Source organism: Castanea sativa, chromosome 3, assembly GCF_040712315.1.
Source record: "Castanea sativa cultivar Marrone di Chiusa Pesio chromosome 3, ASM4071231v1".
Classification (NCBI taxonomy): domain Eukaryota; kingdom Viridiplantae; phylum Streptophyta; class Magnoliopsida; order Fagales; family Fagaceae; genus Castanea; species Castanea sativa.
In genome coordinates, this window is record NC_134015.1 from 24,089,448 (window position 1) to 24,105,166 (window position 15,719).

The 15,719-nt window shown below is 34.8% G+C and overlaps 1 pseudogene; it reads left to right on the plus strand.

Annotated features, from left to right (window-relative positions):
• The first annotated feature begins 1,339 nt into the window (after window positions 1-1,339).
• On the plus strand, window positions 1,340-9,252 carry LOC142627636 (putative RNA-dependent RNA polymerase 1; annotated as a pseudogene).
• Window positions 9,253-15,719: the final 6,467 nt, after the last annotated feature.

Here is a 15,719-nt window from a genome sequence, read left to right on the forward strand (position 1 = left end):
GAGAGTTAATAGGAACGGTTTTAGAAATTAGAATTACATCATCATACCCGCTCGAGATTGAGTTATTAGTCACTTAAAAAATAACTTGCATACATGGACTAATATAATTGAGCAATGTGACTTAGTTGCCATTTTTTGATATTTTCAAACGAGACATTTAGGATTTAAAGCTGCCTCTTTATTATAATTGAAAATAAATAAATAAAAAGGTCCATAATTTTTTTTTTTTTTTTCCTTTTAAGACGAAGATGTTGTAGATCCAATCCATGGCTATAGAACTAGTTAATTGTTGATTTGGCCGAAAGGCCACTGGCAGAATTTTTTTTTTTTTTTCTAATAATTTAGAAGTACTGGACACATAGTATGTCTGGTTTGGACTGCTTTTGGACAATCTGAGGGTAGGAGAAAACGAAAATTTGTATGGATGTGGTGATGGGTTCCACTCACCTTCCAGCTTGTAAGCTCTTCGAACTTATATGGAAGAAATTAAAGCTGATTTCCCAACCTGTGGCTTTAGCTGGGTCAAAACTCAAAAGTCAGTCCCCTAAAGAGTCCACACATTGGTCCTACCCTCCAACTTCATCTAAAGCTAAACTCAACAATACTTTACTCTTATTTATTTTATCCTTGTAAATTTTCCTTTTTGGGCACCTGATGCTTAAAAAAATATTTGTTTGAATCCACGTCTATCGTTGATAATTGCTTTTTATTATCAAAACAAAACATCAATTAGTTTTTTATGTAAACAAGAATTAAAATCCTGATCTCTTATTCAGCCATAAAACACTTTACTAATTAAGCTAACTGAACTGAACCCACAATATGTAAAAAAATCTCAAACACTATTCTAAATCCTATATCCAAAATTCTTATTGAAAATTGCTGAAAATTTTGTAGTTTAACTAACACTTTTTATTAACTTGATAGGCTTAGAATTGTATTCGTTTTAATAGTCTAGATCCTTCTTTTTCATTTCTATTTAATCCCATAATATATTTTAATAACACAAAGGAAAGAAGTGGAGCGTGTTTTTCTAGAATCTTACATGCACATAAAGAAGTGTTGGTCAAGAATCAAACAAAGTTCTCCCCCATGTTACTAAGTCTCCGCGTCCTTGTTCCCAAAGTTTCCACATTTCTCTATCACTCAAGTGGTCAAAAAAAATTCAATTCCATCACTGTTTTAAGTGTTGTACTATCATTTTTTTAAATATATATTTTGTTGATCCCTTGCAGGTCAAGGAGGAATTCAGCATCATGGATAGCAAAAGGCACTCCTCTTCAACGGCTTAGAGACCAAGTGTCTGAGATTCTTTGAGGAATCTGATGATGAAATTTGTAACAAGAAAAAAGAAGACAGACATCATAGCTTTTGAGAAAGTTCCTTGGAAAAGCAATCGAACGCTGCCACATGTCAATTACCTCAGAAAATGTCTACGTCAGCTTCACATATCAGCAGAAGTAATTCATATACAGTAGTCCCCGCGAAGCAGGGAATCATGACAGTTATCTTGGGGCCACACTGCACTCTACTCTGTCTATATATAGTTTGATCATGAGCCTTACTTCTTTCACTGCAACATTTTTTCTCTACTTCTCTCTTTGCTTCGCTTTTAAGGTGAGACTCTCTTGCTTACTTTCAATCATTCACTTCCATTTCTCTTAATCACACTTTCATATATATGGTTGAAGAATGTCAAGAAAACATGAATTTGAAGCCTCAGATCATCCTGGTTGAAGAATTAGTATTTCTTCGAGATTTAATTTCTTTGAAGTACATTAATATGCATTGAATATTTGTTTAGTACATGTGTTGAAATTTTGAAAACGGTTTTGATGATTTGATTGCATCAATGTTGCAACCTTCGCGTTTTTGAGCAGGACAGTCAGCTAAATTTGATTTTTGATTTTCACTTTCAAATGCACACGAAAGAAGAGTTTTTTTTAAGTAGTCTTCTAATGTTTTCCTGTTTATTTTTTTGGGCTCCATTTATTATTATTATTCTTTTTGGGTCTTGATATCCATGTAGTCACTTTGATTTAGTTTAGTGGGTTCTCTCTTAATAGTATATGATAATACTTCATGTTTAAGGTGCAGTGATATGTAAAACTTGAACCGGTATTACTTGGTTAGGCTGTTAATATTTATGTAGTTTCATTTTAGGTTGATAGGCTTTAGAGATATAGTTTTAAATTTTTGTTTTAGTTCTTCCCCCACCTGGCTAATGGTCTTACTGGCTGAAATCAATCCATGGAAAGACTAAATGCATCTAAGTATTTGGAACTACTGTAAACCATTCCTAGACAGTAATATAACCAGCGGGGACATATATATATATAACGACTTGGAAAAAAAATGGAATGTGGATATTTGAACCCCTTTCAATTTGCTTTTTATTTGTTTTTGTTCAAATTATTTACATTGTAAGCCTGTCTGATTTTTTACTATGATTAATAGTTTTTGAACTTTTTTCATTGAATACCTTAATTGGAAATGTGGTTCTAATGACAGCCAATTTGCAGAATTTCAGAATCCATAGTCTTCTTGGATAATCAACACCTGTTGCTGTGCTCTAGATAATATACCATGGATATTATAGCATTGCACTCCGGATATCAGACTTCAAGGGAAACTTTTTCTATGCTCTGGAAACAGGAAAATGTTTTTGTCAGATTTGACTCGAAAATGAGAAATTTGTACTTCTATTTCTCTGATCTTTCCGAAAATTTCAAGCTTGAACTCTCTTATGAGAACATTTGGAAGATTGAGCTCCATCATCCACGTGGTCAAGCTGAAAAGTTTCTTCTCATTCAGGTTAGCTGGTTAAAACATTGTTTATAAATTTTCACAATTTGCTGCTCTCCATGCTTTTTTTAGTTAACATTCAAACAAATTATTCTTCTTGTTGTTATTTCCTTTGCAATGCTATGAGGAATAAATTGACATGGGTGATAGTCCTAATTTGGAAAGTTTTAACAAAGTAGGAAATGGCCTAGCACATCGCAATGTGTGGGTGTGTTCATAGTTCTGCAGACACACATAGAGTTAGTAATCATATTTCTCCCTTAGTTACGGTTGTTGTTTGTAACAGTGTGTGTGTGTGTGTGTGTTAACATGTATTGAGTCTACTAATCATATTTTAGCATATGACACCTTTAACTTGCAACTACAGCTCGTAATTACGTTCTGAAGTGTTCCATCTGGATTTAAGAAATAAGGCAAACTACTAGCTATATAAAATGGGTAAAGAACTCCTTATATTATACAACCTATCTCTTGTTGGTCAAGAATGTGGTAGTAAATGGTGTAGAGCCACTAGTGAATACTGGAATTTGGTCCTCCTTGGAAACAGGTGTTGTATATCCATACAATGGGAATTAAAAGGACCTAATTTAGGCTTCTTAGCATGTGTAAGCATTCATGCTCCGCTATTCATGTCTTACTTTAAGGTTTTTCGCAATTAGTCATACTTATCATCCTGTTGATGGGGTTGGAGAAGAATGATTGGTGAAAGTTTCAATTTTCAACAAAATTTTGGTTATGAAAGCATTATTGGCTCCCTTTTAAGATGCTGGAACTCCATATTGTATGTGTTAGTAATATAAATATTTCTTGAGAAGTTGAATTAGGGAAGCTAAAATTAAGGTTCCAGTGTGATTACTTTTTACATAATAGACTAATAGAGAATTACATTTTTCACCTTTTGAATGCACTTTGTAAGGGGGTACAAAAGCTTTTTGTGATTGCCTTCTAGTTGGATAGTAAAATCCTGCTCTAGAGCATGGTGTGTCTATGATTTACCTATTACGCAACCTGTCCAATGGTTTCTTGTTATTCCTCTTTGATCTGCTATAATTTTCTTGTGGTCCGAAGGTCTAGTGGTTGTGCTACTTTAAGAAAACGATTTCCACAAGGCAAGTGGACTCTTATCCTCACCTTGGTTTTATTGTTATTATTATTTTTTTTTTCACATTACAAACACTGACTAAGAAGATTAGGGGAAATGATAATGCTTGAGTTGGCTCCATATCTTGATGGTGGACTTCTTGAGAACTCTTCCGTGAATTTTAAGATAAAATTAAACCAGAAGGACATCCATTTTATTTGTTTGACATCTCTCTTCCCTTTAGCCTAAATACAAAGATCCCATCCCAGCTATATATCTCTCACATTCCACAGCTTAATATTGGTTGGTTGGACACCCTACCTTGTGGCTCCAATGTTAGCTGACTTCATAAAGTGGAGGTCACCACATCACAACATTGAAGGGCATCCACGACACAAATCTGACTACCAACCCTTCTCTCTTGATTTATATACCATGGACTGATCCTTTCTCTACCCACTCAAGATATGAAGATATATATAACTCACCCCTGTTTTTTCCCCCCCCCCCCCCCCCCCCACATCAAGTAGAACCTAGTATCACTAAGCGATTAACTTAGTATTCTCAAAAATAAATAAATAAATAAATCACTTAGTGATTAGTGACAACCGCTAACTTTTTTTTTTTTTTTTTTTTTGAAGCCAATACCAAAAGATGAAATAAATTGTACCATACCTCAAAAGGAATAGTCAAGTAATAGTTGAGACCTCATAGTTGTTTATAAAGCTTAGATCGATCTTGTATATACTTGATGTAGGACTTAGACCCACACAACACACACTCAACTAATTCAATTCAATATTCAATCAAATCAAGGGTATCACAAAAATATACTTATGTACATTTTCATGTCAAAAATGCTTAACTTCATTACTTTTGTAATAATGCTTATCAATGTTATTGGTAGAGCCCCTAGTCTTCTTTTATACAGGTTGAACTTGCATAGATTTATGTGATATTGAAAATTGAATTCTTTTTTCTTGTCTTAATGAATTTTTCTCTTCATTGTTAGTTACTTGGAGCTCCTCGAATTTATGTGGAAGATCATACTCGTCATTGGGTCCGAGAAGTTGATTTCACTCCGTCGTGCTGCATTGGCCAATCTTCTGCTCTATGTTTGGAGCTCCCACGGGAGGGCCAGCTTCCAAATTTTCATGGAGATTTTGTCTCTTATAAGAAAAATGAGGGCCCTTTTGTTATGAAGCAAGGCATTGCTCTCTCTTGCAGTTCAGGACTAGTCCCTATCGTGAATCCACCCAAAGGCTTTGACTTGCCTTATAAAATCTTGTTTAAGGTCAACTCCCTAATTCAACATGGCTGTCTTCCTGGGCAAGCAATTGATGCCGCTTTTATCGGTTAGTTGATCCAAAGAGATTATAAGTTGAGTATATAGACAGCTCCCTAGACAAACGGTCTCATGTTAAAGAATACTGCTATGAACCTGTATGCTGGCTTAAGGAGCAGTACTCAAAGTATGCCACATCGAGGCGACTTCTTAACACTGCTGCCATATCTTTAAATGATGGGTTGGTATATGTACACAGGGTCCAAATAACTCCATCTAAAGTGTATTTCTGTGGTCCTGAGGTGAATCTCTCCAATCGTGTGTTACGCAACTATCCTAAGGATCTTGATAACTTTCTTCGTGTTTCGTTTGTTGACGAGGACTTGGATAAACTACACGCAACAGGTTTATCATCGTGTGCATCTTCGGCAAATGGGGAGAGGCAAACCGGCATTTACGACAGGATATTGTCCACTTTACGAAATGGAATAGTTATTGGTGGAAAGAAGTTCGAGTTTCTTGCCTATTCAAACAGTCAATTACGAGAAAATTCTGTTTGGATGTTTGCTTCAAGAACCGGCCTGACAAGAAGCAAATATCAGAGAGTGGATGGGTGATTTTCACGAGATTAGGAATGTGGCAAAATATGCTGCCAGATTGGGTCAATCTTTCAGCTCCTCAAGAGAAACAGTGAGCATTAGTAGGCATGAAGTTGAAAATATTCCTGATGTAGAAGTTGAAAGGAAAGGAATCCCATACTGTTTCTCTGATGGTATAGGTAAGATATCTGCAGAATTGGCTAGAGAGGTGGCTGCAAAATGTGGCCTAGAAAATTCTGTTCCATCTGCATTTCAAATTCGATATGGTGGGTATAAAGGTGTTGTGGCTGTTGATCCAACTTCTTCAATGAAGTTGTCACTGAGAAAGAGCATGTGTAAGTACAAATCAGGAAACATCAAACTAGATGTCTTGGAATGGAGTAGGTATCAACCTTGTTTTCTTAATCGTCAAATAATCACTCTTTTGTCTACCCTCGGAGTTATGGATCGAGTTTTTGAGAAGAAACAAAAGGAGGCTATAGAACAACTAGATGCTTTGTTAACAGATCCGTTGAGCTCACAAGAAGCATTGGAATTGATATTCCCAGGAGAGAGGACAAAGGCTCTTAAGGAAATGCTTTTGTGTGGTTATCAGCCTGATACAGAACCATTTCTTTCAATGATGCTACAAACACTTCGTGCATCTAAGTTGCTAGAATTACAGCTCAAAAGTAGGATATTTATTCCAAATGGAAGATGTATGATGGGATGTCTAGATGAGACAAGGACATTGGAATATGGACAAATATTTGTTCAAATTTCTCGCTCCAGTAGGCAGCTCTCTAATGATTTCTCCCATATGTTTCGCACCAGCAGCTCAAACCCGAACAATTTAATTTTTGAGGGTGAGGTAGTTGTTGCTAAAAATCCATGTTTGCATTCGGGAGATGTGCGTGTTCTAAAGGCTATTGATGTGCCGGCTTTGCACCACCTGGCGGATTGTGTTGTTTTTCCGCAAAAGGGAAAAAGGTAATACTGTGATATTCCATTATAGTTAATTCAAAGGCATGAAATCCTATAATATTTGCACAATGAGATGCACATACATATAGAGTTTATGCATAATCCTATACCAGCATCACTTTATACACATTTATGTATACCTTTACTTACTTACATATACATGAATATGTAAGATATGCAATGAGCCATTTGTACTTCTATGTTGCATGCATAGATATAATATGTATCTTATTTAAGTGATACACAACATATTCTCCTCCAGTAGGTTAATTACCATGATGGTAGCTTGCCTATTTGTATGTCCATATATAATATGTTGTTATCTATCCTTATTTTACATTAAGTTTGCAGACATACTAGGTTCTACTTGATGGGGGATAGAAAAAATCTAACTTTTTTGGCATGCTTATCAAATAATTTTATATTGTACTTGCATACTGGGATGTTGTGTTATTTGTCTTTATTTGTTTTTCTTGCCTTGGCAAGAAACCACCTAGTTAAATAAATATAAAATTTACTAACATTAGTTGAACAATTGTATTAGACCTCATCCAAATGAATGTTCTGGGAGTGACTTGGATGGAGATCTGTACTTCGTTTGTTGGGACCCTGATCTTATTCCTCCCCGACAAATTCAACCAATGGAGTATATCGGAGTGAAAACTAAGCCACTTGATCATGATGTTACAATAGAGGTAATTTCACTTTATATTTAGTATCAATGCATGCATATTTTGTGCACACCACATTTTAATTTGCCTCTGCAATTAATATATGCATAAAACTGCACTATAAAAGTAGGGTACAGTAGCTCTTTCTGAACAATTGTCTATTCATTTGCTTGTACCACTTGATGAGAATACACCTTGTTTCCATCATCTAGCCTTTGCCATCTTGCGTTTTTTATATGTTAAAGACACTTAAGCATTTAGTTTATATGTGGCTGTGTATATTCTTGTGCATCTAATGAGCAGTCATTTACGAAACTGTTTCCGAACTTTTTTTATGTCAGGAGGGAAAAGTATTGTTTCCATAATCTAAAAAATTATATTTTCTGTTCGTGTTATATTATTCGCCAATGCACTGTATTTTTTAATAATATTAATATGAGCACAAAAGAATAGGCTATGCACATATCATATATGCTTGATCGAAACACTCTTTTCGAGATATTTAGGATCATTGAGAAAAGTCCCCAACAAATATGTTTAATTTTGTTAAAGGCTCTGTCTTGCTATCCGGGAATTAGTTTGGAATCTGGAAATTCTAAGCATGAATTTCCTTATCTTGATCAAATCTAGAAATCCCAGGCCTTATGGTCATTCCATTTGTTCTTCTGACATTTTGAGTGAGAGAAATCTAGTTTAAAGATTGCATTCATTCCTCATATTTTTCCACCCCATCTGCAACAACATTCTTCTATACCTTACATAACAAAGCATGTCACCTTTGTGCTACAGGAAGTTCAAGAGTATTTCGTCGACTACATACTTAATGACCGTCTAGGAATCATCGATAATGCCCACATTGTCTTTGCAGATAGTGAGCCCCGTGGGGCAATGAGTCGTAAATGTATTGAGCTTGCAAAACTGCACTCAATTGCGGTTGACTTCCCAAAAAGTGGTATTGTTGTGGAAATACCCTATTATCTGCGTGTTAAGGTATATCCAGATTTCATGGAAAAGCCTGATAAACGCACCTACAAATCCGAACGTGTGATAGGAAAGCTTTTTCGAGAGGTGAAAGACCTTGCATCGCTCAAGAGCCCTGTGACACCCTTCACCTCAGAAGTAGCAAAGCAGTGTTATGATCCTGACATGGAAGTAGACGGCTTCAAGGACTACATCAGTGATGCTATCTATTACAAAAGGGAGTATGATCACAAACTGGGGAGTTTGATGGATTACTATGGAATTGAAACTGAAGCTGAAATACTTAGTGGAAACATATTGACAATTTCAAAATCTTTTGATAAGAGGAGGGATCTGGAACAAATTAATTATGCCGTAATGGCACTAAGAAAGGAAGCTAGGAGCTGGTTCCACAAGGGAAGTGAATCGAATTCTAAAACTGATATTGTCAACGCAAAAGCAAAAGCAAAAGCATCAGCTTGGTACCATGTGACATATCACTATAGCTATTGGGGTTGCTGCAATGAGGGAATGGATAGAGCTCATTTCCTCAGTTTTCCATGGTGTGTCTTTGACAAGCTTATCCAGATCAAGAAGGATAAATTATGTAACATCATAGCTTGAGACTTATCAGAATTGGAGCATTAGTTGAGTCATGAATTGATCTTGGATAGAAGTTTAGTATAAGATCCTAAGTATGTATTTTAGAAATTTGCTTCTTTGATTACTTTTTATCCTTGCTTATTGTAATTGGTATATGGTTGTTGATAAACTACATGTAAATGCTCCAGGTAGTTGTTTGGGGCTATAAATTATGTTTCAATTCCTGTTGGAAAATATATGTATGTATGGTTTCTTGTCATATTTTATTTTTTATCAACATCTAGTGTTGCATTCAGATCCATTTCTCCTTGTCAATAAAGCTTGATATTATTTGAGCATATGCTTGAGAATATCTTGGCACATTATATCAGACGGCTCATACGTCAAGATGTCGGACGACTCATATCAATGCATGGTCCTTGTGGGATGGGTCAAATTTGCCTGTTGGAGAGGTCTAATTGAAATGTTCCCTATCAGAAAAAGAAAATTGAAATAAGTGAGCTATAACTTTTTTTTTTTTTTTTGTTAATATAATCCTAGTACGATTCATCTTTTATTTCCTTTTTGCTTTTTTTTTTTTGTTTTGTTTTCAAATGTATTGATCGATTCCCATTTTCTTTTTTTATTGATTATTTTCTGATTGAGATGTATTGATCAATGGGTCTATGTCTCTATGTTGCTCATCATGCCGGGATGATTGATAAACGAGTGTGGTACTAATGGAGGGGCGCTGGTCCTACGTGTATTGCTGCTATTGTGCTGTTCAAATGTAAAATTTCGTAGAATGCCCAAACTTTTGCTATTAAGCCTAAACTATAAGTCTAGTAGTGCTTTAGTCCAAACTTTTGGTTTGGTGGTGCGTTGCTCCTAATTGTAAGAGCATCCACATCAGGCTAGTTCTAGCCGGATGCTAAAAATATAGCTAAAGACCCTCAAAAATCTCTAATATCAGCCTCTTTTTCCTCCTTTTTCTCAGCAGTACCTCTTAGATTTAGGTTGTTGCGGTTTGTGTTTATGAAGGAGAAGGTGGGTTTGTGTCTGGTGATGGTAGTGGTGCTTCTACGAAGGAGAAGGTAGTGTTGTATGGGGAAGAGAATAGAAATATTTATTTATTTTTTGAAAACAGAAAATAATATTTAAATTAAGTAATTTTGAGACTGATGTATGTGGTTGTTTGTTAAATAGCAGAGGCTTAGTTTTTTGGATTAGTTTAGCTAAAATTCTTATAGAGGTTGATGTAAAGGCTCTAAGTCCTTTGTTTTATATGAAGTTGCTGAAATTTCCCTAAAAACAAAAATAAAAAGTTTCATTGACAAAATGTAAAAAAAAAAAAAAAAAAATTTCTGTGTATCAATATTTTTAGAACTTAAAAGTTAGAAAAGGAAAAAAAAAAAAAAAAAGATAGAAAAAAAATTTTAAAATGAAGAGAAAAAAAGTTCAAAAATTATTGTTACCTTTAAAAAATTTTAGGACTTTTATATTATTTATGTAGTAAATTTTTTTTATATATAAAATTGTGTATACAACAACGACAATAAACCTTAATTCCAAATTTTAGTATTGGCTATAAATCCTCATCAGATTAGATAGAGTCTGCCACATATATAAAATTATGTATAAGTAATAAAATTTGGAAGTAATTATATAATAATTTTATAAATGGGGTAATTACATTAAACTCACCTGTGGTTTGGATGAAAATCACTTTACCTACCCGTGATTTGAAAAGTGTCACTTAACTCACCTGAAGTATGTTCTGTTTGTTTTCCGTAGCTCACCTATGTTAAAATCAAGGATAAATAGGTATTTTTGCTCAAATTTTATCTCTCTCTCCTCCCAAAACAAAAAATAGCACAAAAATGCAAGAGAAATAATATCAAAAGGGAGAGTTTTGTGAAAATTTTATGTCTCTCCTTGCGTTGTTGTACTCGAAGCAAAACGTCAACAAAATCCTCTTTACCACTTCTCACACCTTGTTCCTTCACATGTTCCTCTATAATTTCTTCACAAATAGCTCGTAAATCCTCCAAGTTCTTGCTCAACCATTTCGTGTACCCATTCAGTGAGTCAACCCACTCCAACCCGGGAAAAAGTTGCCCAAACAAAACCAAGCAAACAAGGCTTGTGTCTCGGTCAAAACCCCAACAAAATGACGCTTCTGCCCTTCTTCCTCCCCACTCTTCTCCTTAAACCTCTTCCCAAACGCCACGCGACATAGCACATCGTTTGCCAGAGTGAAAAACATCTTACCCAGGTTAAGTTTGAACCCGGATTGAGCTGACATGGAGCCCAGCAACCGATTCACCTCCTCGTCTCTGACAAGTTGGAACCAGCTGACCCGTTTCGAGTTGAGCAACTCAATGACGCAGATCTTGCTGGCTTGGCACTTGAGCAGTTAAAGGAGAGGTACTAAGCTGAGAGAAGGTTTGGTCTGCTTGTGAAAACATGGTCGTGGGTTTTAAGGATGAGTTTGGCTAGGTGAGCTGACTCTCTCTTCAATTCCTCACTCTTGCCAACCCAAGCTGTGGGTTTTGCCGTGTTCAATGTGGGTTTTGGATTTAATGGTTTGTGGGTTTGATGGTGGTGGATTTTGGCCGTGGTAGTGGGTTTGTGGCAGTGGATTTTGGTTGGTTTTGTTGTGGATTGTGGGTCAATGGTGGTGTGGCTGGATTTTGTCTAGGTTTTGTGGTAGCTAGGTTGCTGGATTTCACTACCATGCCTCCCTTCTTTAGGTGGATTGTGGTCGTGGTTTAATGGGTTTTGTTTTCTATTTTGTTTATGCTAGGTTTGTGGTGGTGGATTGTGGCTGGTGACCAATCGATGGTGGGTTTTGCTGTGCGTTGGTTGTGAGTTGGTGGCTGGGTTGGTTTGACATAGTAGTGAGTGGTGGTGCCGTGAGGGCTTGTGGGTCAAAGAGAGGGAAGAGAGGGAGAAAATAGAGAGATAGAGATGCCGCGAGGGGCTGTAGGTGTTCTTTATTTTTTTGGGCATGTTCTTCAGGTTCTTCGTGAAAACCCTCCCTTTTGATCTTATTTCTCTTGCATTTTTGTGCCATTTTTTTGTTTTGGGAGGAGAGAGACATAGAATTTGAGCAAAAATACCTATTTACCCTTAATTTTAACAGAGGTGGGCTACGAAAAACAGAAAACAAACGGAACATACCTCAGGTGGGTTAAGTGACACTTTTCAAACCACGGGTAGATAAAATGATTTTCGCTCAAACCATAGGTGGGTTTAGTGTAATTACCCCTTTATAAATTGATATTTTTTCAAGTTAAACTATAAAATTATAGACCACAAAATGATTACTACATGGTTTAAAAATGTTATAATTTATTTATTTTATAAGTTTAACAAAAAATTATATAAGTTATAGGCTTGTCTAATTTCTAAATTATTATAAGAGGATTAAATAATTCCACTATAAAAAAAAATTACAGCACAACTCATTTAGATTAAATAAAATCTAACAAATAGATACAATTTAATCGTTATGATATCTTTTTTATGGGTAATCAAACATTAAATTATCACTTAATATTCACGTAAGTGGTATTTTAATATGCCAATTTGTTTTAAGTATTTTATATATAATGCATGTGTATTGTGTTCTTCCATAATGTGTATAGAATTACATAGGCATGCGAATGTATAAATGATAAGGTAAGGCGAAGGATAACTAATGCATATGCAGCATATCTAAGGCTCCCAAGCAAAGAGGGTATCATTCAGTATATGCATCTTCCCTTTTATGATATACGGGTGGAGGAAGTTGGAATTATTTTGAGTGTATGCAGCCAAGCATCTTGGCAAGATCAAGCCTTTTGGGGGTCTTGATACAACAAGACACAACTTGAGTAGTTGTTTGGTTTGGGATAATCTTTTAGCTAAACAAACCCATGTTTAGTTATAAATATTTCACAAGAATCTAGGTGCTTAGAGTAGGTTATCTATACTACTATTTAAAAGGTTTTTAAGCTTTGGACTCTTAACACTCTGTTTGTTTCAACATAAAATATTTTTCAGAAAATATTTTACACATTTTACCATGCTTGTTTGGATGTAAAATTTGGTCAACTATAAAATATTTTACAATCAAATTGTAAAATTAAGTCTTCTATGTGTAAAATGTTTTACGCCTAAATTAAGTGTAAAACATTTTACCCTTGTCTCACGACAACTCTCCTTCCCTTTCACTCTTAAGTTCTCTCTTCCCAGTTCCCCAAACCAAACCCACCGCGCCACTCATCCTCCTAGGTTGGTCGACTCTCTCTCCCTTCCCTCTTACCCATCTCGTACAAACAAAGAAAGTCATGAGGAGAGCTTCATGGTGGAGAGTTGTGATGCTAGTGGTGGTCAAGGAAACTTTCCAGCATGATTTGGATAGCGGCAATCAAAGGAAGGTGCTATGGTTGTGTTGATTGCTTAAACTTACAATATTATCATATTTTTGATAAGCAATATCACATCAATTTCATGTTTAATTACACATAAATATGTAAGTTTGAAAGATTTAAAAAAAAAATACTTATAACATGTATTTTTCTCTTGTAGGAGATTAAAACCATTCAGCTAATCATTCAAACATACAACCAAGAGGATACAAGGGTCAAGATTCATTGGAGCATGGTTTTTGGAACATTAAATAAGTCAAAAGTGTATGAGAATAAAAAAAGGAAGAAAGAAATTCATCCAAGCAAAAATTGCAAAAATTTTGATATGGAAACATCTTGCACTGTTTCAATATTTTTGCCCATAACTTCTTACACAGATTTCTGATTGACTCGATTCTTGTAGTCACAGAGGAATGTTCAAATATCTACAACTTTTTACCTTACCACAAGGTCCATAAAAATCATTTTGAAGGTCAAAACTGGGCTATAGAAGCTGAAAGTGGATAAAATTATGAAAGTCAAGGGATCTCCATCCTAAATTTGAGGGATTTTATCTTTTTCTTTTGAAGGGGACTGAGGATATAGGAGGGAAGAACCTTAGAATGGTTTTCATCTTTTGTTTTATTTTTTTAGATGTTTGGCATTGTTTTTATGGATTTCTTTTGCATAACTATGTGTGGCTAAACTAAATCTCTAGATAGAGTTAGAAGTGAAACCTAATATTTTTATAAAGTGTTTTTAAGATTTTCTATGTGCTTTCTATGGATTAATGACTGAATTTTGAGATTGATTTACTATTTGGAATCCTTGTATGTTGACAAGTTTTTAAGATTTAATATGATTTTTATTTATATTAAATGTTTGAACTCCTTAATTAGTTATGATTTGAGAATATATTGAATGCTTAATCTCCTTGGTAACATGACAATTGAATGATTTGCTCAATCACTCATAATCAATCTATTTTATACCTTGTTTGGGTACTTGATTGTTTTGTTTTCCAATTAGGCGAGTTGGCTCTCTACCCTAATTTTGTTCAAAATAATCCACAAGTTCATACGGTAAAATATTAGGTGGATCCTTGAATCCCTAGTGTTTTCTCTCCATTAATTTCTCTTAAATTTATTTTGCTATTTTCAATTGTAGTTTCAATATTATCTTGCTCCATCTATTGGTGGAAAAACAAACGAACAACTATGTTTATTTACTACTTGACATTAGAGGTTTTTACATTAGTGTTAATCATTCCCTGTGGATCGACCTCGAACTCACTAAGATAATATAACTTGTGAAACATCAGCAGGCATTATTTTAATCGCAACAGGAGATTTGGAATGGATTTAATTTTATGGGTTTTGTTTAGTCTAAAATGGAGATGTGGGTTGACATTGATAGTAGATTGCAATTCCATTTTGCCTTTGTAAGTTGTCTCTACGGTGGATGGTGGCCACAGTGAGTTGTCTGAGGTCAACGCTGATGGTTGGCTTTGCAAGTTTGTCACTCTTGGTTGTTTGGGTTGCTGATGATGGTGGCCAATGGGATGGGATTACAATGAGTTAGTGGATGACGATGGTTGTGGTGGCTGGGTTTGTAATTGTCGGTGGGTTGTTGGGTAGTTGGGTATGTGGTGTTTGGTGGTGGCTTGTTTATGATGGGATTATTTCTCAAATGTTTAGGCCCCAACAAACACTTGCCAAACACTTAAAAATGAAAATATTTAGTAGTAAATTATTTTACATTTAAAACTATTTTACATTTGAAAATATTTTACTTTGAAACAAACTTTTATAAAATTAGGTACCATAAATAGATTTTTTAAAAAGCCAACTATTGTCCTAAATTTTATTTAAAAAAAAAAAAACTACCAACCCATCCCTTAATCAAATGCAAGTTCATATCTCAAACCTAACTTCCAGTCCATTTGGGATTTGCTTATTTTGCTGAAACTAAAAACTTTTTGCTGAAAGTACAGTAAATAAAGGTAAAAGTTAGTTGAAATAGTACAGTGAGACCCACAAATAGTACCAAAAAGTGCAATGAGACCCACAAATAGTAGCTAAAATAAGCTGAATAGTAAAATAAGCTGGCAAAAATAATTTTTGCCAAACAAACACTAAGTTGATCATCCCACGTTTTTACTTTTATTATTTTTTCTTTATTCTTTAATCCTTTATCAAGTTTTACCTGTTTCTTTTTCCTCTTTTTTTCTTTTCGGTTTCCTTAGCAATAAGCAATTTCTTTTTCAAATGTTATGTACATTTTTTTTTCTTGAACATATCTACTCTTATGTTTCCACTAATTTTATACTTTCAACAATGAGCATTTTTTTTTCATTCCACGTGTCTTTCTATCTTTATC